Source organism: Kogia breviceps, chromosome 8 (genome assembly GCF_026419965.1).
Source record: "Kogia breviceps isolate mKogBre1 chromosome 8, mKogBre1 haplotype 1, whole genome shotgun sequence".
NCBI lineage: Eukaryota > Metazoa > Chordata > Mammalia > Artiodactyla > Physeteridae > Kogia > Kogia breviceps.
Window position 1 is genome coordinate 71,430,600 of NC_081317.1, and position 22,218 is coordinate 71,452,817.

Below are 22,218 nucleotides of genomic sequence, written 5' to 3' on the forward strand. Positions count from 1 at the left end.
GTTGAGGGTCTGCCTGCCAATGCAGGGGACACGGGTTTGTGCCCCGGTCCGGGAAGATCCCACATGCCGCGGAGTGGCTGGGCCCGTGAGCCATGGCCGCTGCGCCTGCGCGTCCAGAGCCTGTGCTCCGCAACGGGAGAGGCCACAACAGTGAGAGGCCCGCGTACCACACACACACACACACACACAAAAAGACTGAGACCCAAGGAGCTTCTCATACCAAATCTATTGAGAAACACCATTTGTTAGAGAACACACAAAGAAAAGGATAACAATGTAAGTGTTCCTCATTCTGTTTTCCAAGAATGTATGGCAGATGAGACTTTCTCTTGCTTTTTCATTTACCAAAGAGTTATTTTTTATATCTGCTCTTTTTCCCCCCTAGCTAAAAAATCCATGCAATAATTCATTCGAATGATGAGCACCTAGTAGATGTTAGGGACTGTTCTATAAAGCCTGAATCCCTGTTCCATGGAGTTTATACTACCTACCTGATTTCACGTAGATTTCTTTTCAGATTGCAGCTGTTTTAAACAGCTACCCAAATGCTTTGTTCAAATAAAATGACAACATGAAGAAAAGCAAAGTGCATGCCAGAGCTCATGCGAAATACCAGGCCAACTGACACGTCATACATAGCATAACTCAATTTTACAGGCTTGGTTTGTTTACGTGACTAAGTTATAATGTGTTTTTTCCCTCATATCCGAAACTCTTCATAACTCCTTCTGGCTTCTCCCCCTAAATAGTTAGATTTCCTCTCACAGCTGATCTTATCTCTGCTTTTGTAACCTGTCCCCACAGACATTAACCTGCACATTCTTCCATTGTCTCCCATCACTGCTCCTCTTCATACTGGTCCCACATTCCAGGTCTACCTGTTCCCACACCCCAGAGAGGGAATTTGACCCAGGGAAGATGCAACTGTCAGACTGAAAGATGGATTTATTCTTTCATTCAGTAAGTATTTATTACGAATCTACCATGTGGCAAACACTGCTAGGGGCAAATCAAAATGGACAGAGAGCCTACCTGGGTAGAACTTGTGAACTACAGGAGACAGACAAAGGATGCATATATAAAAGCAACTGTGATAAGTGCTGTGAGAGTTAAAGACAAGATTATGCTAGAGCAGAGCAGGGACCCCACCTGGGCTGAGTGCAGGGAGTGTCCTGCCAGGGTGCTGTATTTGAGGAGTCCACTGGGCTAAGGGCGGGTGGGTGTTTGGCAGGGAGACTAGGATGGCAGAAATTCTAGGCAGAGAAAACAGCATATGTGAAACCTGCCACTTTTAGGAAATGAAAAGAGCTTTGCATGATAAAGAAAACACGAACCGAGGCAGAGAAGGGACCAAGCCCCAATCACACAGGGCCCTGGGAGTCAGGTCTGTGGTTCTCAAGTGCATCAGGTAGCTGCTGAAAGGGTCTAAACACGGGAGTGAAATGATGAGATTTGCATCTTAGCAAGGATGATCCGGCTAGATGCTGGAGTATGTATTAAAATTCTCTTCGGCGGCCTCCATTAGGTTTTCCATGGACTGTTCAAGCCCCTGTGAATTTTTCTTGTGGTATCACAAATTCCTTTGCACTGTGTGAGTTTTATTTACTCAGCTAGATAAGTGCTAGCCATAGCGTTAAAACCACCAGAACTTAAGAGCCTGCCTGCATTTGGCGGCAGCCTGTGGTCCACATCTTCCCCCCCTAAACTATTCAAGAGGAAGCTGAGAAGGCCTGACAAATCTCAGCTCCTCTGGGCAGAGCTAGAGACGGGGATCAGTCCTTGTACTCACCCTCTGGGGCTCTATCTATGACCTCATTCTGCTAATAAAAAAGAAAATATTTTTCTTTAAACCAATGGATGACTCACTACAGAGAAAAATGATGGGATTTCCTTTTGAGAAGTATGATACATCTAATCTGGGAGGAACAGGGGCGGCATGAGTGAGGGCAGGAAGAAAGAAGAGAGGATATTTTCGGGAATGCAGGCTCTGATTTAGCATGTTGAGATGCAGAGCACAAACTTGCTCCATATTTGAAACTAGAATGGGCACAGCAGAGACTGAAAATATCTGTGTAGCAAAGACAGTGTTGACCCTGGCAGCCAGCAAGTGTCTTCGTGGAGAACAGAGGGAAAGATGGGTGGCATGCATAGTGCTCCCGGCCCCAGCCCCTACTTCTCTGCCCACACTGACCAGGGCCTGAGTTACCCAAGAGAAGGCTAAAGACAAAGGAGAGGGTCTGGGAGAATGTAAGCAATACACTCTGTTTCCTTTTTTTTTTTTTTTTTTTTTTTTTTTTTGCGGTATGCGGGCCTCTCACTGTTGTGGCCGCTCCCGTTGTGGAGCACAGGCTCCGGACACGCAGGCTCAGCAGCCATGGCTCACGGGCCCAGCCGCTCCGCGGCATGCGGGATCCTCCCAGACCGGGGCACGAACCCGTATCCCCTGCATCGGCAGGCGGACTCTCAACCACTGCGCCACCAGGGAAGCCCTACACTCTGAAAATTCAAGACTTCTACCTACTACATGGTCTCTGACAAGCTGAACTTCAGATCAGCTTGTCTCTAGTCACCTGAGTGCTCTGTCTGCCTGCCTGACAAGGATCTTGCTGCAGGTGATCCTTGTTGCCTGAGGTGCATACAACCTTTAGAATTCAGATAACAGGTGCTACCTACTAGTTATTAACCTCAAGTGTCAGCATACATCAGATGAGCTATTTAAAAACAGTGTCAGGGGTCTAGTTGGCTCCAAAACTCTTAGGTTCCACTGTCCAAATCTGGGATTATTTGGGCATCAAAATAATGATTAATGATAGTAGCAGATTTCAATCCACTGAATAAATCAGGTATCTGTGAGTCCATAATGCTATAAGAAATATATAATAGAGTGCCAATTTATAGTTCAATAAAGAAAGAAAGAATCATGGAAACAGGAACTCACCATTTAACAACGATTATTAACAGTAGCTGACTCAGGCAGGAATCATCAATGGCTGCTAAGTCTAGTGTGTAGAGATTTCCTACTGAAGAACAGGATACTGGTGTGGCCTCAGAATGCCTCCCACAAAATACGTGACAATCACAAAGAGAAAACTGGTGATGGTATGGTGCAGAAAGCTGACCAAGAACCACGTGGACCCAGTGATCAAGGCTACCAACACGTGACCCTGAGGTCATGTTCTGAGAAGAGCACAGTTTCATTTCTGTTGGGTTTCCGCCCGGAAGGCATGTCTGAATCTGGAAATGTTGATGGATCCTACCTGAAAAACATCCTACAGAAGGACAGGTCTCTTTTTTTTTAGGCTGCGCCATGTGGCTTGTAGGATCTTAGCTCCCTGACCAGGGATCGAACACAGGCTGCCAGCAGTTGAAGCGCTGAGTCCTCATCACTGGACCGCCAGGGAATTCCCAGGTCTCTATTTTAATTTTATTTATTTTTTAATAGATCTTTATTGGAGTATAATTGCTTCACAATACTGTGTTAGCTTGTGTTGTACACCAAAGTGAATCAGCCATATGCATACATATGTCCCCATATCCCCTCCCTCTTTTTTTTTTAACATCTTTATTGGAGTATAATTGCTTTACAATGGTGTGTTAGTTTCTGCTTTACAACAAAGTGAATCAGTTATACATATACATATGTTCGCATATCTCTTCCCTCTTGCATCTCCCTCCCTCCCACCCTCCCTATCCCACCCCTCTAGGTGGTCACAAACTACCTAGCTGATCTCCCTGTGCTATGCGGCTGCTTCCCACTAGCTATCTATTTTACGTTTGGTAGTGTATATATGTCCATGCCACTCTTTCACTTCGTCCCAGCTTACCCTTCCCCCTCCCCATGTCCTCAAGTCCATGCTCTAGTAGGTCTGTGTCTTTATTCCTGTTGTATCCCTAGGTACTTCATGACCTTTTTTTTTTTTTCTTAGATTCCATATATATGTGTTAGCATACGGTATTTGTTTTTCTCTTTCTGACTTACTGCACTCTGTATGACAGACTCTAGGTCCATCCACCTCACTACAAATAACTCAATTTCGTTTCTTTTTATGGCTGAGTAATATTCCATTGTATATATGTGCCACATCTTCTTTATCCATTCATCTGTACACTTAGGTTGCTTCCATGTCCTGGCTACTGTAAACAGAGCTGCAATGAACATTGTGGTACATGACTCTTTTTGAATTATGGTTTTCTCAGGGTATATGCCCAGTAGTGGGATTGCTGGGTCATATGGTAGTTCTATTTGTAGTTTTTTTGTTTGTTTGTTTGTTTGTTTTTTTTGCAGTACGCGGGCCTCTCACTGTTGTGGCCTCTCCTGTTGCGGAGCACAGGCTCCGGACGTGCAGGCTCAGTGGCCATGGCTCACGGGCCCCGCCGCTCTGCAGCATGTGGGATCTTCCTGGACCAGGGCATGAACCTGTGTCCCCTGCATTGGCAGGCGGGCTCTCAACCACTGCGCCACCAGGGAAGCCCCCTATTTGTAGTTTTTTAAGGAACCTCCATACTGTTCTCCATAGTGGTTGTATCAATTTACATTCCCACCAACAGTGCAAGAGTGTACCCTTTTCTCCACACCCTCTCCAGCATTTATTGTTTCTAGATTTTTTGATGATGGCCATTCTGACTGGTGTGAGATGATATCTCATTGTAGTTTTGATTTGCATTTATCTAATGAGTAATGATGTTGAGCATTCTTTCATGTGTTTGTTGGCAATCTGTATATCTTCTTTGGAGAAATGTCTATTTAGGTCTTCTGCCCATTTTTGGATTGGGTTGTTTTTTTGTTATTGAGCTGCATGAGCTGCTTGTAAATTCTGGAGATTAATCCTTTGTCAGTTGCTTCATTTGCAAATATTTTCTCCCATTCATACACCACGATCAATGGGGTTTATTCCAGGAATGCAAGGATTCTTCAATACACGCAAATCAATCAACATGATACACCATATTAACAAATTGAAGGAGAAAAACCATATGATCATCTCAATAGATGCAGAGAAAGCTTTTGACAAAATTCAACACCCATTTATGATAAAAGCCCTCCAGAAAGTAGGAATAGAGGGAATTTTCCTCAACATAATAAAGGCCATATATGACAAACCCATAGCCAACATCGTCCTCAATGGTGAAAAACTGAAACCATTTCCACTTAGATCAAAAAGAAGACAAGGTTGCCCACTCTCACCACTCTTATTCAACATAGTTTTGGAAGTTCTAGCCACAGCAATCAGAGAAGAAAAAGAAATAAAAGAAATCCAAATCGGAAAAAAAGAAGTAAAGCTGTCACTGTTTGCAGATGACATGATACTATACATAGAGAATCCTAAAGATGCTACCAGAAAACTACTAGAGCTAATCAATGAATTTGGTAAAGTAGCAGGATACAAAATTAATGCACAGAAATCCCCTCCCTCTTGTGTCTCCCTCCCACCCTCCCTATCCCACCCCTCTAGGCCATCCCAAAGCACCCAGCTGATCTCCCTGTGCTATGCGGCTGCTTCCCACTATCTATTTTACATTTGGTAGTGTATATAGGTCCATGCCACTCTCTCACTTTGCCCCAGCTTCCCACTCCCACCCCGTGTCCTCAAGTCTATCCTCTATGTCTACATCTTTATTCCTGCCCTGAAACTAGGTACATCAGTACCACTTTTTTTTAGATTCCATATATATATTTTTTAATCTGTCAAGGTCATCAAAGAAAGGAAAGGCTAAGAACTGTTTCAGATTGAAGGCGACTAAAGAGATATGACAAATGCATGTCTACATATACACACACACAAGCACATACATACATGCAAAAAGAGACAGCAAATGTGGCAAAATATTAACCACTGGGGAATCTGAATCTGGATGAAGGAGGCATGAGCGTTCTTTTATAAATTTTCTCTAAGTTTGAAATTATTTCAAAATAAATTATATAGATATAGATGATAATAACCTCGTCTACTTGTGCCTCCAGTATCTTCGGGGTACATCAGAGCAGTCAGTGTGAGTCACCAGGGAGCACAGCCAATGCTCTGCTGTTGCTCATATGCAAATTCAGCGGCCTGTTTTTTATCAAGCCTAATGTCTCTGCTCTCCTATATTACATATTCTTTGAGGAATTATACATTGGTTTGAGGTATCCCTGGAAACTTATAGAGCTTCTCAATTATTAATTTTGCAGATTGGTTGCCAGGAGCCCCATTGTAGAAAATAAAGTCCAAAAGTTCCTTTCTGTCGCATTCAAAGTCTTCAACTACTTTGCCCCAATCCAGCACTTCCCAGTTTCCTCCCTCCGCCCACTACCCCACTCTGAATCTCAACCAACCAAGCAACTTTAAGCCTATCTGCCTTTGCTCACTCTGTTCACTCTACCTGGCACGCCCTTCCCCAGCTTCTTCCATCTGTCAGAATTAGCTGCGTTCACCTTAGGGGCCCAACCCGAATATCCCATCCTTTGTAGAGTCTTCCCTTATCCTAACTGCTCTGTCCTGGAAAGAACTGGTCACCTTCTTCCCTCCATTCTCCTAGAACTCTTTGCTAATACGTACTGACCTGTGTTGTGACTGCCAGGCACATGCCTGTCTTCCCCCACCAGACTGTAGGTGTGCTGTGGGGCAGGAACCAAGCAGTATTTTTCTATCTTTCAGTGCATAGCATGGTGCTTGGCACACAGCATGCTTGGTATTTGGTGAAATGAAAAACACCATGTCTAGGCATGTACTACTTAATTAAGTATGGTGGAGGAAGAGCTGTAGTGATTAAAATCAGGCACTCTGGGACCAGACTGCCTGGGCTCGAATCCTGCCCCTGCCACTTTCCAGCCATTCGCAAGTTAAGATTCTGTTCCAGCTGTGTAACTGGGAAAATGATAGACCTGCTTCACAGTGTTTTTGTGGAGTACTTAGGGCTATGTCGGCAGACTACTATTATTATTTACTATTATTGGACCACCCTCTGTTGTTTGGTGAAGCACATAGCCCTGGCATCCGGATAGTCCAGAACTCCTCTCCCTCCACCCCGCTTTTTCTCCCACTAACCCACAAAGCTAGGGTTTGAGGTATGTGTGATGCTTTTCAAAATCGAGTTTGCTGAACATCTAAATTGGTTTCTGCTGGCTGGGCCCTGCAGAGGATGTTCTCGTGTGTGTGTGTGTGTGTGTGTGTGTGTGTGTGTGTGTGTGTGTGTGTGTGTGTGTGTGTGTGTGTGTGTACACACTAGGGCTCAGGGGAGTGGAGTGTGGGTTCTGGTTAGGTATCCAGGGAGCCCTAATCCAGCATCAATTATGCATAGGAAGGAAGTAAAATGAAACAAAAAGTAAAAGCGGAAAGACTTCCTCAATCTTTAAAAGTATATTAAGACCAAGTTAAGACAGTTTCTTCTCACAATAAGAGGACAAAGGTAGGCACTAATTTTTATCAACAATCTTATTCTTCTATCTCTACTGAAGTCGTAAGAGTAGAGCATTCTTTAACACACTGTGCAGAGACGTGTGCTTTAGAACCACTGACTGCATTTCCATGCAGTCATCCAGAATGCCTTGCCTAAACTTGGGGGCAGGGGGCAGTATAATTTTTTCATAAAACAAGTGCAGGAGCTATAAATACTTCCTAGTTCACAGACAAGCAATGGGCAACAAGGGTCTGGAACTGCACACTCAGCGACAAGCTCTGTACGCATAAAATGAGGGGACTGGTGGAACTCGATGACTTCCAAAGGTTGCTTCCAGACCATGACCCTTTCACTATACGTCACACAAAATTCCATAACATCGCATGCTATGTGAGCAAGTGAAGGAAGAAATTAATTACAGCAGTTGTCAGACCAGATGAACTCATACCGAACACCCGGGGCCTTGCTCTCTGCCCACTCCATTGGGCAGCACTTTCCAGCTGCATGGTAACAAGGGGCACAACTTAACAAACCCCTAATACAGCTTCCTTTTGCTGTATCATCAGTCCTATCCTGGGCAGGCCTTAGGAGTCCAGAAGTCAGGTTGCAGGTGAGCGGTGAGAGGGAAGAAAGTGGAAAGGGTTACAGTTCCTGGGAATGTAATGGGCGATGTGTTAATAAAGGACACATTGCAGTAAGGAGGACATGACATTACAGAGGCCAGGAGAGTCACATAATGGCCCTCTTCTCCAGTGTTCAGTGCCAACTAGAAGATGCAGCGACTCTACCCAAAATCTGTCTCGTAATAGTCAAGATACCACGGGCACTTCAGTACTTGTTCTCACCAGCCTCAGCAAGTGCTGCCTTCTAATGTCCACTGTCTAATTTAAAGACTTACTGCTGAACTAGAGCCTAAATTTGTCATGCACGCACAGATGGGACATAGCTTGGGGACTAAATGCTGTTTTCCAAACTTTCTTCAAAAATAACACGTTGAAAAAAAAAAAATAAATAAAAAATAACACGTTGCTCTAAGCATACATAGGAAATGTGCCAAAGAGTAATTTTGTGAAAAGCAGAGAAGCAGCACAAGCTAGGACTTCGGGACAGAAAGGCTTTTCTAACAGTGCATTACAGTTTCTTTTTTTTCTTTTTTGGGGGGTGGGGCTAAAGTAATTATATGAATCCCAGCCCTTATTTTGTTTTACAGTATTTACATAAGAAAAAGAAACCGGCTTTAAGGCACACTGAGCAGCTCCCTATTAGAAAAACAGAGCTGAAAACAAATGACCAAAAATGGATTTACCAACAAGAAAGGAAATTCTGGGATTTAAGTAAGCCATAAACTCAAAAACTCAGACCTTAACATCTACATACAGCCTCTCACTCCCACGACAATGACATCTTTATGTCAGAGCCACGGGCTAAAGCTGAAACTGTCACTGAACCAAAAATCCAGGACTGAGTTATTCTTTCCAGCCTGTAAGAAAAGCAAATATTTTTTATAACATACAGAGCTTGAGTTTATATTTCACCAACCCCCATCCAAACGTCACACTCTCCTCTATTTTTCTTTTTTTTGGGCTTTCTTACTTACCCACCCAGAAACAAAATAACTGTAATTTTCAGCAAGCAGGAAGCCAAGTCTCAGGCCCACTTCCCTCAGCATTAAAGGGCCTGCACACATTAGCAGGCAAAGAGCCCAGGAGCTGCTGCAGAGCATTTATTTATACCCATTTGGAATTTCCTGACCAACTAACAGCCTGCTGGCCACGGGGTTTAATTTCAGGACTCTTGGCGTCAGTGAGACAGCAAAAACTACCGATGAACGAAACTGCTAGCAAGAATCTTAACCCAGAGGTAAAGACAGACCTCTCCCATGCCCCTTCCAATTTTTCAAACAAACTATGCCATTTCCTTCAGACACATGAAATGCTAACCTAGAAATACAGCTATAAATCTGCTAATTCTAGGAAGAACACAGACTGAAAGGCGGCAAATGTGTCCTTATTCTTCCTGCTGACTTAGTCCCTCCCCCAAACCGTCCAGTGCTGAGAAAAGCTCCCTGTCACAATCTGAGCCATAGCGCAGGGTTGTTCTATGAAGGAAATGATTCAGTGTTATGCTGAACCCAGGCTGGGCTTGAGGTGAGTGATTTCTTTTCTTGGTTTATTCTTATTTAATGCAACACGTAATTTGAAGGCTAAAAACACTCCCATTTGTAAACCACAGACCCAAAGCTTTTTTTTTTCATAGTTCCTTAAACGTTTTATTCCAATTAGATCATGTGACTTTCAAAGACACAGAATTAGTTCCCAAAGAAGTGCATTCTGTTTTAGGGGGATAACATTTTTGAGCGACATTTTGTTTCTGTTTTAAACGTTCACTAAGAATGAGATGTCTCTCTAATGGTTTAAATTCACCACCTAAAAAAAAAGAAGGAAAAAAGGGTTCTTTTAAATTTGTTCTTCACTTGTGCCTAAGTGTATTGGGTAAATGTGACTGACACTAGTGGAATAAAGTTTAATTGAACTCTTCTACAGGGCAACTAAGAAAAGCTAGTTCTAAACAGTAAAACAGAGATTAACAAAGATTCAGGATGACTCTAAATGGCCTGTTTTGTAAAATTCAAAACAGGACAGCTATGTGGAGAGAGGCAGAGTTTTACAAGAACCCCTGTATTTGCGGAGTCTAACTGGTCCACCTTAGTGCTGGCAAACACCCTACCTCACTCCACTTACGTTCTCATTCCATCCTTGGCTCCACACCTGGTGTCTGAGTGCTTTAAAAGTGACTATCTTTGAAACAGACATTTTCCTGCATGAAGCTACAAACATCAAACTTTTTAAGATGACGTGGAATTCATTTGGGCTTATTTTACACCAAATAAACTGATTCAAAGAGAAATAACAAACTAATAAAGAACAAAGCTTCAAGTGCCATACACTTTGAAATACAGGATCCAAAAACTTCCAAGTTATTTTATCCAACGACACCACATTAGATAAGAGATATGCGTTAGATCAATTTTTTTCCATGTTTTTGGACTTAAGAAAAACTTTTTGGAGATATTTATGCACCATAAAATTCACCCATTTTAAGTGTAGTTTGATGAGTTTTAGTTAATGTATACCGTTGTGCATCCATCCCCACAATCCAGTTTTAGAAAACATCCATCATTCAAAAAATTTCCTTAGGCTTGTTTTTTTTGTTTGTTTGTTTTTGGTTTTTTTGCAGTACGCGGGCCTCTTACTGTTGTGGCACACAGGCTCCGGACGCGCAGGCTCAGTGGCCATGGCTCACAGGCCCAGCCGCTCCGTGGCATGTGGGATCTTCCCAGACCGGGGCACGAACCTGTGTCCCCCCCGCAACGGCAGGCAGACTCTCAACCACTGCGCCACCAGGGAAGCCCTTTAGGCTTGTTTTATCATTTGCTTTTAAGAGAGAAATTTTCTCCTCTGTACTTCTGAGAAAATTCTGGTATTACTTAGTCACATTATTATATTCCAAACTAAGTATCAATATCAAAAGACTCGTTCTTAAGAATTAAACTGAGGAAAGCATCTGAATGTAGTGTTCCTTAATCCTGGAAAAAAATTCTGCTAAATTTTTATTTTATAAATATGAATATAGTGTATTCTACAAAAAGGTTGAAGGTCATTATTTTGTCTGTGTGCTTCTATGAAGGCAAGGTCTAACAGAAAATGTCACTGTATGCAAGTAAATGTCTAGTCCTTTATCAAGGATGACAAAACTCGAGATGGGAGAAGAATTAAAAATAGGAGCTTCTTCTAACTGGAGAGTGTCAGCCACAACGGTTCCCACTGTTGGGAGAAAGACACACCTCTCTGCCTCTACTCTTCCTTAATTTATGTACAGAAGCAGCCACCAAATGAGATCTGGGAGGATGAAGATGTGCTCAAGACCTTTCCTCAGATAGGTGGGGGGTAGCCAGGAAAGGTGACTCCTTGTGAGAGGGGAAATGGGCTGTAGGCAAAGGCTTCTGTGACCACCAGGCTGGCAGACAGTGCCCCAACGGTCCTTCCCTGGACGGTGGCTGCAGGACTGTGAGATGGCAACCAAGCCTATCAGTAGCCACACTTCTGCCGACTCGCCCCCCCATCCCCACCCCAATGAATCAGAATCTCTTGTGGTAGGGACAGGGGCATCACCCATCTTTAGAAGCTTCCCAGATGAGTCTCTGCCACAGCCAGGGATGAGAACCTCAGCTCTAAACCAAGCAAACTCTGCAACTCTTAAGTGTGTTCTTCATCTTGGCTTAAAGGAAGCTGACAGCCAAACTGGGGGCAGCCCCTTAAGCAATTCAAGTAGCCTCAAGGTTCAGATCACAAGTTCAACTACCTTCAGAGTCCAGGTTAATGATGGAAAGGAAGGGGTTCAGAGGGATTTGGGGGCAACCAGAAGGCACCTGTCCTCTCCAGATGACTGTGGCCCTGTGGAAGTACACATCCAGTGATCTAGATCTTTTGACTTTTCAAGTAAGCTGCAGAAATTGGTTTGTTTTTTTTCTTCAGAAATTGATATTTTTATATGAAATTATCTAATATAAAAAATCTTGGCCATTAATTCAAATTAAAACAAAACCTTGGGTTGGTCCAACTGAACACACTCCCAGGTCTCAGTATGACACCAAGCAAGGACTTCATGGTATCGATTTGGGATCCAATTTCACTCTTGTTTCCATCCCTTTCCTTTTCCCATTTTCCAGGTGGCCAAGTTTTTTTTTCTTCTCACTTAAAATTGCTAGAGTCCTTGTTGAAACAAATTGAAGACAAAGACAACAACCGAAACAACAGCCTAGGATCCCTACCACCATTTCTCTTGCAGGTAATCTTAATAGCAAAAACCCTACCTGTAAGTTTTCATCCTAAAAAGAGACAGGTTGAAAGCAAGATGCTCTGCTGTCATGCTCATGAAGGACCTGCATTATTTGAGACTTCCCCTCAACCCTTAAAGAATTCAAATACCTTACCACGCTACATTACCCATCCTGTCCTCTCAGACTTGTGATGGGATATGACACCAAAACCTGGGTGTCTAAGGGAACTGCGGTGACGGAGAAAAGTGGGCACAGTTCCCTTCCTCACCACCAGGGCTCCTTCTCTACCCACCTCCCTCATAGCCCAAGGAGGCTGACAGGACTTGAAGGGGATTAGAAGGACAGGACAGGTCCAGCAAGGGATTACAGTTCTTTCCCACCCTGTTAAGTGTGGAGAGCGTTGGGTGCTGGAAGAGCACTCCTCTTTACCTGCCTGGATTAGAAGGATCTGCGCCTAAAACTTAATATCAGGGAGATTTTTCCAAGGAGAGGCCACAATCAACACCAAAAGGGTGTGCCTCAGCTGAGGTGTGAGATTCCAGCTGGGAAACTGAAATTAGGAAGAGGATGCTATGGATGATGGGCCTATCTTAAAAGGCCAGAAAAGAATCCTCTGTCTTTGTTAAACCTTACTCAACAAAGTGCATTTTCCCCAACATATTTAACGTTTAACGCTGGAGTCACACTGAATTTCTATCTGTTGGGTTTTTTTTATGGTCTGGGTTGCCTCATGATTATTACTTTCATTAAGTTTAAACTAAAGACTTTCTCACAATATATTTTCATCTGAGATTTGAAATCAACATTTAAAAAAGCCAAATGACAAAATGAATTGGGGCATGAAACTTTAAATGAGATTACCACAGAGACTATAAAGGCTGTAAAAGATGAAGCAGTAAGGACAGTTTATTTCCTTCCATCTAAAAGGGGTGATAGAGCTGTAGAGACCTTCCCCAAAAAACTGTGGGTGAGAAGGAAGGTAGACCAATGGCCATACTCCCACCTTAGAGGTCACCAGCTCAGATTCTCATCCATAGGTTCAACCAGTCCACCAAACCAGACTAGATGATAAACAAGAGGAACTGATTGGAGCGCCCCCACCTCTCTGGTTGGATTGTTGTTAACAAGTGGAGAAAGGAGCAAAGAGGCCAAGGGACCTAGAAAGAGCTTTCCAAAAGGCCTCCAATAATACTCCTCTCTGGATAACCACATCGTAACTGGTCTCCTCTCCCTGGAACTCAAGGCATTTAACAGACAACACCATTTTAAGCCTACCTTAGAGCACGTGATGGAGAGAAAGTATATACTACAACTTCCACTTAGATGTGAGGTACGAAGAGGAAGAATCCAAGTATGTGTGACAGAATGAAAGCCACCTGTTCGTGCAGGGGAAATATCCAGGTGAACAGGCTGGGAGAAAATTGCCAAGAGTATGACAATTTAAGATTGGCAACTGGCAGGGCTCAATTCAACCCCACAGATTCCTAAGCAGGCACTGTGCCTGTGTCTTGCTCTGTATTAGATGCCCAGCGTTAAGGCAGCACCAAGGAGGTGGGCTGCAAACATTTGTTGGTTGAACATTGAGCCTGTTGGCTATGCTGGGTACTACACAAGCCACAATGGGTATACCAAGATGAAGGTGACATGAATCCTGCCTCTTAAGACCTCAAAGATTATAGATTAATGAGACACACAACTACAACTCTTACATAAAAGCAAGTGATGGCGGGCTTCCCTGGTGGCTCAGTGGTTGAGAGTCTGCCTGCCGATGCAGGGGACACGGGTTCGTGCCCCGGTCCGGGAAGATCCCACATGCCGCGGAGCAGCTGGGCTCGTGAGCCATGGCCACTGAGCCTGCGTGTCTGGAGTCTGTGCTCCACAACGGGAGAGGCCACAGCAGTGAGAGGCACGCATACCACAAAAAATAAAATAAAAGCAAGTGATGGCAACTATTTAAGAGAATACAAAGCTCTCCAGGAATGAAGAAGAGGAATGGGCAAATTCCCACTGGGAGCATCTGAGAACACTTGTTGGAAGAGGTAAGAGAAGAAGCAGGACTTGAAGCATAAGAAGGGCTCATATAAGCAGATATAGGAAGACATCCAAGTAAAGAGAACAGTGCTTTGCGCAAAGCTTACGGGGAAGGTAGGAGTGGAAAGCAGCAGCTGGGATGGTGGAGAAGCCCCTGCTTCTTTCACACCTCTTTGGACAGAGCAGGTCTCTTACTACCTGGAGTCATGGAGAACGGGGAAGGCCAACTGTGATTTTTGCAGGCATTATGACTGAAGAAACAGAAATAGACTATGATTTCTGTCAAAATAATGCCAAAAACAAAGGCTCAGAGTAAAGAGCAGAAAACAGAGATTAAAGTTAATGAAAGCTAAAAGGTTTGGAGAGACAGAAAAAATAACAAAAGTATAGAAAGCTCAATGACCCTTAATCTTGCCAGCCATCCTTAACAAAACAAAATCACAAAGTAGTGAGAATAAGGCAAAGACAGACCAACTTTCACAGAACCTCAGGGTTGGTCCTTCCACAAAGAAGGGAAACAACTGCCCTCTCTCTGCCTAGTAAATTTCTGTGCAGTCTTTTAAAAGTGAGCTACTGAATGAATGAACTCACTGAACTGAATTATTTCTACTGAGTTTTGTATCATTCTTTCTGGTAGTCTGAAAACTATAACCTCACTTAAATTTACCACTATTTGGAAAGCCTACTTTTTCATCATCAAAGTGTCTAGAGGACAGAAAACCAAGGGACAATGTCCCAGAGGAAAAGCCTCCAGCTCTAAGCCCTCTTTACCTTTCTGGAAGCTTTTCTGTCTTGGATTTCTTCATTTAAAAACAGTATCCTAAGGTGTTGTAAGTTTCAGTGGCTGTCTTCCAGTTTCCAAATAATTTCCGAGCACCCCCTTTGGAGAATCCACAGCTCCTTGTATGCGTGTGTGTGATGAATGAGCGTTTAGAAGGCATTGCTCAGGGCCTGCTGAGATTCTTTATAGGACAGGCTGACAGGTAACCAACCACAGAGCTTATGACGTGACGTGACCTTTTCCCCCTCACATTGCCAAACAGCTGTCCCTGAGGCAGATTTGAAAGCTGTGTAAAGTGTGGTGCTAATGGAAAAATCTGGCGGCAAAGGGCTTCAGTATTTTGCAATTTTTTCCTGTAAGCTGCATTACCGGCTTATGGACTTCCAGGTCTCCACCCTGCTGTGCTATAAAAGTCAGTATACCATCAGGCTGACTCACCACCTGAAGACATGGAATACTGGCTAGGGGACATGCTGCATGAAGCCGGCAGGTACTTCTATCTCCTCTGCCAGGTCATGGGAAGACAAATCAGGCTTTGTCCTCATAGTTGGAGGGAACATGCCAAATGGGCTGCCTCAAAAAACACTGCCATGGGGTGGCCCTGATTTGAATAAAAAATCCCAGTCAATCAATCTGAAATGCTAGGGAAAAGGAATTAAACCAGCTGTCACCTGGTGGGTACGCTGTCTTACATGAAGGGGATGCTGAGAGCAGAGAAAATGAACTTTTTTCTGTTTTAGTTAGAAGAATGTAAGAACTGATGCACGTGACTAACGTTTTAAAGAGATTAAGCAGTTGGGCTTATGAATTATTAGAAATGTCACTTCTCTCTCCCTCTATTTCTAATCTTGGCATATTCTCCCCCCTTTCTTTCAGGAGACTTTAATTTTTGGCTGTGTTGGGTCTTCATTGCTTCTCACGGGCTTTCTCTAGCTGCGGTGAGCAGGGGATACTCTTCGTTATGGTGTGTGGCCTTCTCACTGCGGTGGCTTCTCTTGTTGTGGAGCATGGGCTCTAGACGCGTGGGCTTCGGTAGTTGTGGCTCGCGGGCTCAGTAGTTGTGGTGTGCAGGCTCAGTAGTTGTGGCTCGCGGGCTCAGTAGTTGTGGTGTGCAGGCTCAGTAGTTGTGGCGCACGGGCTTAGCTGCTCCGCGGCATCCGGGATCTTCTCGGATCAGGGCTCGAACCGGTGTCCCCTGCATTGGCAGGTGGATTCTTAACCACTGTGCCACGAGAGAAGTCCCCGTTCAGGAGACTCTTAAATGTGCCTGCTGTACAGAAACACTTGAAATGCCTTTGCCTAATAGATAGTTGATGTAAGAAAAAGGCACTCAGAAAGTGGACAGGGAAGGGAAAATTTGGCAGGACAAGCTGAATCAATGTTTGCAAAGCTGATGGAATTTATCAACTAAACCAGATACTGTGAGACTAAATTCAGAAAATCCCATGACTATCACTTGATTCTATCCAACAGAGATCATGTCCAAAATGCAAAAGATCCCTTGGAGACAGAACTGTTCCAATTAATAAAATCACAGAAAAAGGAGCTAAAATAAATTTAGTACTTGTGACTATTAATAGCAAATTGCTTCCATAAACTATTACTCTAGCACCAGCTCCTTTAAATAAAGGTTTATATGATGAAATGTAGCCATGTCCACAACCTCTGATCCAGCTGGCAGAAATGTCACAAACCATTCAAATCTGGCTTGTCACAAACAAGACAAAGTAAGAGTACAAAGATTTAAATTTCAGGATAAGAACAAGTCCCATGAATCCAATAATTTTTTCTCTTGGTCCAGTTCTCCCTCATGTCTGTAGTTCTGCTTTTCATCCTGTTGGTTAGAAAAGCCTTCTGAATATTACAGAATATTATTCAATCTGAATTTTCAGCCATGGCTTGCTCCAAGAACTACTAGGATTAGAAATCTGGTCACTATTTTTAAAAATCCTCAGAATAGCTACATACTTATTTTTAAGCTGTGAGATCACTTGTCCATATAGAACGGCCAGCTGAGATCACTAATGCTATATATGTAAAGGGCTGCATATTTTAAACACTTCTCTTGTTTTCAGGCTTCATAATGAACTGCAAACCCAAAAGCAGAACCAGGCTTATCCTCTAAAACATGAACATACTTTTCCTAAAGCATATGGAATAGAGTACACTCCAAAAATATCTAACAAGGCAACCAAGGGAGGAAAGATAGAATCATGATTTTTTTTGACTTAGAACTTCTACAACTGGATGATAGAACTTCTACAACTGTATGAATGAATCTTATCGAGTCTGATTTCCTGGTTGGGTCTTATTTGAGGTTTTTATTAGAGAAGTCTACTCAATGCCATTTAAAAATATGTTGCCAGAAAAGACCAATAATTCATTATCTCTGTGAATTTGAGAACTATGCTAACTATTTTTCATGCCAGATCAAACAGCCTTTTATAGAAAAGGTCCCCAAAGCAGAAACTGTGAGCTTTAGTCACTGATTTTCCTCCAAACCCATTCAAACCTTTCTCAGAAATTGCACAAAGGAGATGAACAGGAATTCTCCGGTACACAGGAAGAAGGAAGCTAATGGGCTCAACTAGCCCACCCAAAGTTCTTCCAGAAAGACGGGAAGTGTATAATCAGAAACAAATGTCAATACTCACGATGGGAAGTCTGCGGGTGAGCAGGGCACAAAATATTCAAGTCCTTGTAGGAAGGGCTGTTGTAATCCTTTGCCTCACTATGCAGTCTCCTAAATGATACCAACAGCTCAAGTTCATAGCCAATCTCCCTGTTGGGCTTTTATTTTGTGTTTTTTCTTTTTTGTTGGCACCCACAGTGTATCAGGGCAGCAATCGACAACTGAAGGGTACTTTGCCCAGCACTCAGGACTAGCAAGAGCCTGGATTCTATCCTTCCTACACCCAAGTCAGCTGGTACTTGCTGGGAGATAAGTCATCCTTCCTCGGCTTAGCTGGAGAGCTAATCGCCTGTCTGAAATCTGATGCTTAACCCATTATGACTCGCTCATGGTTTGAAGCAAAAATCTTACAAGGCAAAGCTGGCTACAGCCTAAAACCAAAGCCTTGAAAGTTTATAAAACAGGCAAGCCCTGACAAGGGAGGGACTCTTCAGAGCCTCTTGGGGGCTGGACGAATTCTGGGGTTCTGATTAACCAGACAAGCAAGACTTTCTAAAACCCAGGGTCCCTGTTTGTAGGTGGTCTTGGCATTTTAACAGTAATGAAATTCAAATGCAAATACTTCTTACTTAAAAAAATAACTATCTTACCAAACAGCATCACTATAAGAAAATAAATTATTTCACTTATAAACTTCAGTGTGAAATTAGCCTTCAAATAACTAACAACGAAGTTTCATCTGAAGTTGAAATGCATAATCTAAGTAAGTCCAATGAGTAAACACATCAAATAACAGAATGAAACTGCATGATATACTAAATATACAAATATAATGTGTATATATATATATATATATATATATATATATATATATATATATATGGTATTAGAATACATTTGTTAATTTGGCTCTATGAAACAATTCACACAAAGAAAAAAAATAACCCCTGTCAGGAAGGACATGTTATTTGTAATCATTCTACTTTTGGGTTTTTTGTAGTTTTCTTAAATACATACTTTCCCCTTGATCTGTTTAATCGGATCTTCACAGACACTAAACTTCTGATTTTTAATGTCAACAGAATGCCTCAAACAAAGGAAAATTCCTTTCCATATTCAACTTCTGGCTTAGCCATGGTGGCAAGTCGTGTTTTGCCATCTGAAAATAAGGAAGGGAGATTGAACAGGAGAAATCAAAATCCTGGCTAGCTCTTCCGTATGTTTTTATATTAGGCAACTCTGTGTTACCCTCTCAGCTCTTCTGATAACCACTGAACACACCACTTAGGGGAAAATTCAAAGTACAAATAGGAACACTCATTTAATCCTCTTGCAGATTGTATCAGGAGACCCTGGAAGGTCAAGAAGGGTACCCATGAATTAAAGCAGCCCCAGTTTCTAATCAGCTTACTCTCTGTCTTTGGAGTAATACAAACAAAGAGGTCAGGGCTAAGACTCACCACCATGAACACACCACCTCTGCCATGCTCTGTGACATTCTTTACAGATGGTCTCAGAAAACACCAGGTGGGCTCTAGCCAAACCAGTCGGTGCAAATCGGTCTTGTACTTGACAAACAGCACGCAATCCCTGCTGTCAGGTTCACCACAGTGGGCTCAGAGTTCTGTTTGAGAAATGCTCCTGCCCAGAAAAAATATTTACACAATTGAGAGTGGGCTGCACTGCACTGCAGCCTTCTGCCTGCTCGGCCACGTGTCTTTGGCTCTCTCTGATTGGCCAGGTCTTATCAGTGGCCTTTGTACCTCATTTAAGATCAGCATGGAGAAAAAACCTGGAGCCAAATAACTGACCAGGGTAACAAGATTTTATGAAAGTTATTATATTAATTTAAAAGGACAACCAAATGTTTAATGTAGTTCAATAAGTATATTCAATGAGTAAGTATGCATCTGTCTGGAAAAATTCACATGTATTTAGGCTGTGAAAGGGAACAGCAAGAGATGGAAAATCTGTAATAAACTAGCAAAGGCAAGTATTCGCAGAAATAAAAATGGTGATGGCAAGCATAAAAAGTGACTCCCTAATGGCTCATCTATCCATTTCATTTAACTGTCAAAGGACAGTAATTCAAGTCTTTCCCCAGCATCACAGGATCCAACAGAGCCTGGCACAATGGCACCTGAGCAGGTGTTTATTAGATCAGGAACTCATAACAGAGATAGCAAAACGAGAAGGATGGTGATTTCTCCTGACATCTGACCAGCACTTTACATTGTGTTTTTATGGTTATTGTTTTATTTTTTATTCACAACAATCCTGTGAAGAAGGTAAGACAGGTATTATTATCTTCATCTGACAAATAAGCCACTTGTTATTTGGCTTCTAAAGAGATTCTAGGCTCTAATTAAAGTTTCACAACATTAATTAGTGTTTACAAAGGCAATGATCAGTACACTCAGTTTACAACATGACGCAAAAACTTGGGGAAAAGCAGACTGTCCCTATCCCTAAATTCTTCAGAAATACAGCAATGTATCTAACCAATGACCCCCATTTACTTACTACTTGGCTATAAAAAAAGAGAACAGTCAGCCATGAGCAATTTATGATGTTCATAAGCCATTACATTAACAAATGACATTAGGGTACTCTTAGTAATACCATAATAAAATGTTTTAAATTAATGAAAACGAAACTGGACCAGCCAATAGAAGTAGGATAAAGGATCTGATGAAAAAGAGATAAAACTATCACAAACAATTGATAATGAGGGGGTTGCCAATAAGAAGGAAGATGCAATCTGGAAGGGGTTCACAGGCAAGGTTGCCAGGTTTAGCAAATAAAAATACCGGACACCCAGTTAAATTTGAATTTCAGATAAACAAAGAATACTTTTATAGTATAAGAATGACCTCTATTTTACCTGGATACTCAGTCCACAAGGAAACTTCAATTTCTACTAGAATGTAAGATTCCTGAAAGCAGGGATTTTTGCCTGTTTTGTTCACTGTTCTATTCTCAGGGCCCAGAACGATGTTTAGCACGTTGTAGGTACTCAGTAATATTTGCCATGTACTAGTTAAGTTTATTTCTTAAGCTGTGATGGTATGGACATGGGTGCCTGTTATATAAACTTTACATATTTCGTATGTCTGAAATGTACAGTAATAAATTTACAAATTACAGCATTAACTAACTGCTCTTATAAGAGGGAGGGGGTCGGGGGAGGGATGGAGTGGGAGGTTGGGGTCAGCAGATGTGAGCTATTATATATAGAATGGATAGACAACAAGGTCGTACAGTACAGCACAGAGAACTATATTCAGTATCTTGTGATAGGGACTTCCCTGGTGGCTCAGTGGGTAAGACACCACACTCCCAATGCAGGGGGCCCAGGTTCAACCCCTGGTTGGGAAACTAGATCCTGCATGCATGTCACAACTAAGAGTCCACATGCCACAATTAAGAGTCTGCATGTTGCAACTAAGGAATCCATAGGCCGCAATTAAAGATCCCGCATGCCTCAACGAAGATCCTGCATGCTGCAACCAAGACCCAGCACAGCCAAAATAAATAAATACATATTTTTTAAAAATCCTGTGATAAACCATAATGGAAAAGAATATGAAAAAAGAAAGTATATATAACTGAATCACTTTGCTATACAGCAGAAATTAACACAACACTGTAAATCAACTATATTTCAAAAAAAAAAATATCAGTACCTTTTACCCAATCTAACTGTAGGACTCAATGGGGAAGTCAGAGTATAAAAGGACTTGTGAATGGTCCCTTACCCAGTTTAAACTCTAAACAGGGACATGAACATGGGATGACATGGGATGATCAGTCTTCAGGTGTGTTTTACAGCCAAGGGCACAGTTTAACTAGGTGGTACTTTTCTCATCTGTCTTCTTTTGCATCTGCTTTATTCCTAAGACCATGGAAAGTGTTTCTTTTGCCAGTGCTCTGACTCCACCGTCACACAGGATTTCTCCTCATGTTCTACAGAGCCTAAAGCAGTGATTTTTCAGGGGTAGGGGTAGGGAGGGAGACCCCTTTCGGGCATAACACATCTAGGGGAAGTACAGTTTATTTATTCATTTATTTTTGGTTGTGTTGGGTCTTCGTTTCTGTGCAAGGGCTTTCTCTAGTTGCGGCGAGTGGGGGCCACTCTTCATCGCAGTGCACGGGCCTCTCACTGTCGCGGCCTCTCGTTGCGGAGCACAGGCTCCAGATGCGCAGGCTCAGTAGTTGTGGCTCACAGGCCGAGTCGCCCCGCGGCATGTGGGATCTTCCCGGACCAGGGCTTGAACCCGTGTCCCCTGCATTGGCAGGAGGATTCTTAACCACTGCGCCACTAGGGAAGCCCAGGGGAAGTACAGTTTAAAAAAGCATATTTAATATTATACTTTATTTTTGGAAAATGGAAAAAAAACATATAATTTACTCCACATTTAAAACTAATGTAACTTTTTCTCATGGGAAAGATCAGTAACCAGCCTTCATTAGCTGCCATAAAGCTCTCTTTATTCCATCTCAATCTGGGTTTGTAAATGTTCTTATGTTAATTACATTTCAAAAAGTATTATTTAT

General features: G+C 42.5%; 1 protein-coding gene across 21 annotated transcripts in view; it reads right to left on the reverse strand.

Annotated features, from left to right (window-relative positions):
- KANK1 (KN motif and ankyrin repeat domains 1) overlaps positions 1-22,218 on the reverse strand; it is a 192,046-nt gene that overhangs the window by 36,359 nt on the left and 133,469 nt on the right. For 3 of the 21 annotated variants that reach the window (XM_067041619.1, XM_067041621.1, XM_067041614.1), the window contains exon 1: positions 19,122-19,328. The exons of 14 other annotated variants lie outside the window; for them this stretch is intronic. The gene's annotated coding sequence lies outside the window, so the exon portion shown is untranslated. Of the gene's footprint in view, positions 1-15,019; positions 15,188-17,683; positions 17,984-19,121; positions 19,348-22,218 lie in introns of those variants that run through there. 4 more of the 21 variants (XM_067041622.1, XM_067041615.1, XM_067041625.1 and 1 more) reach the window with 3 other exon arrangements.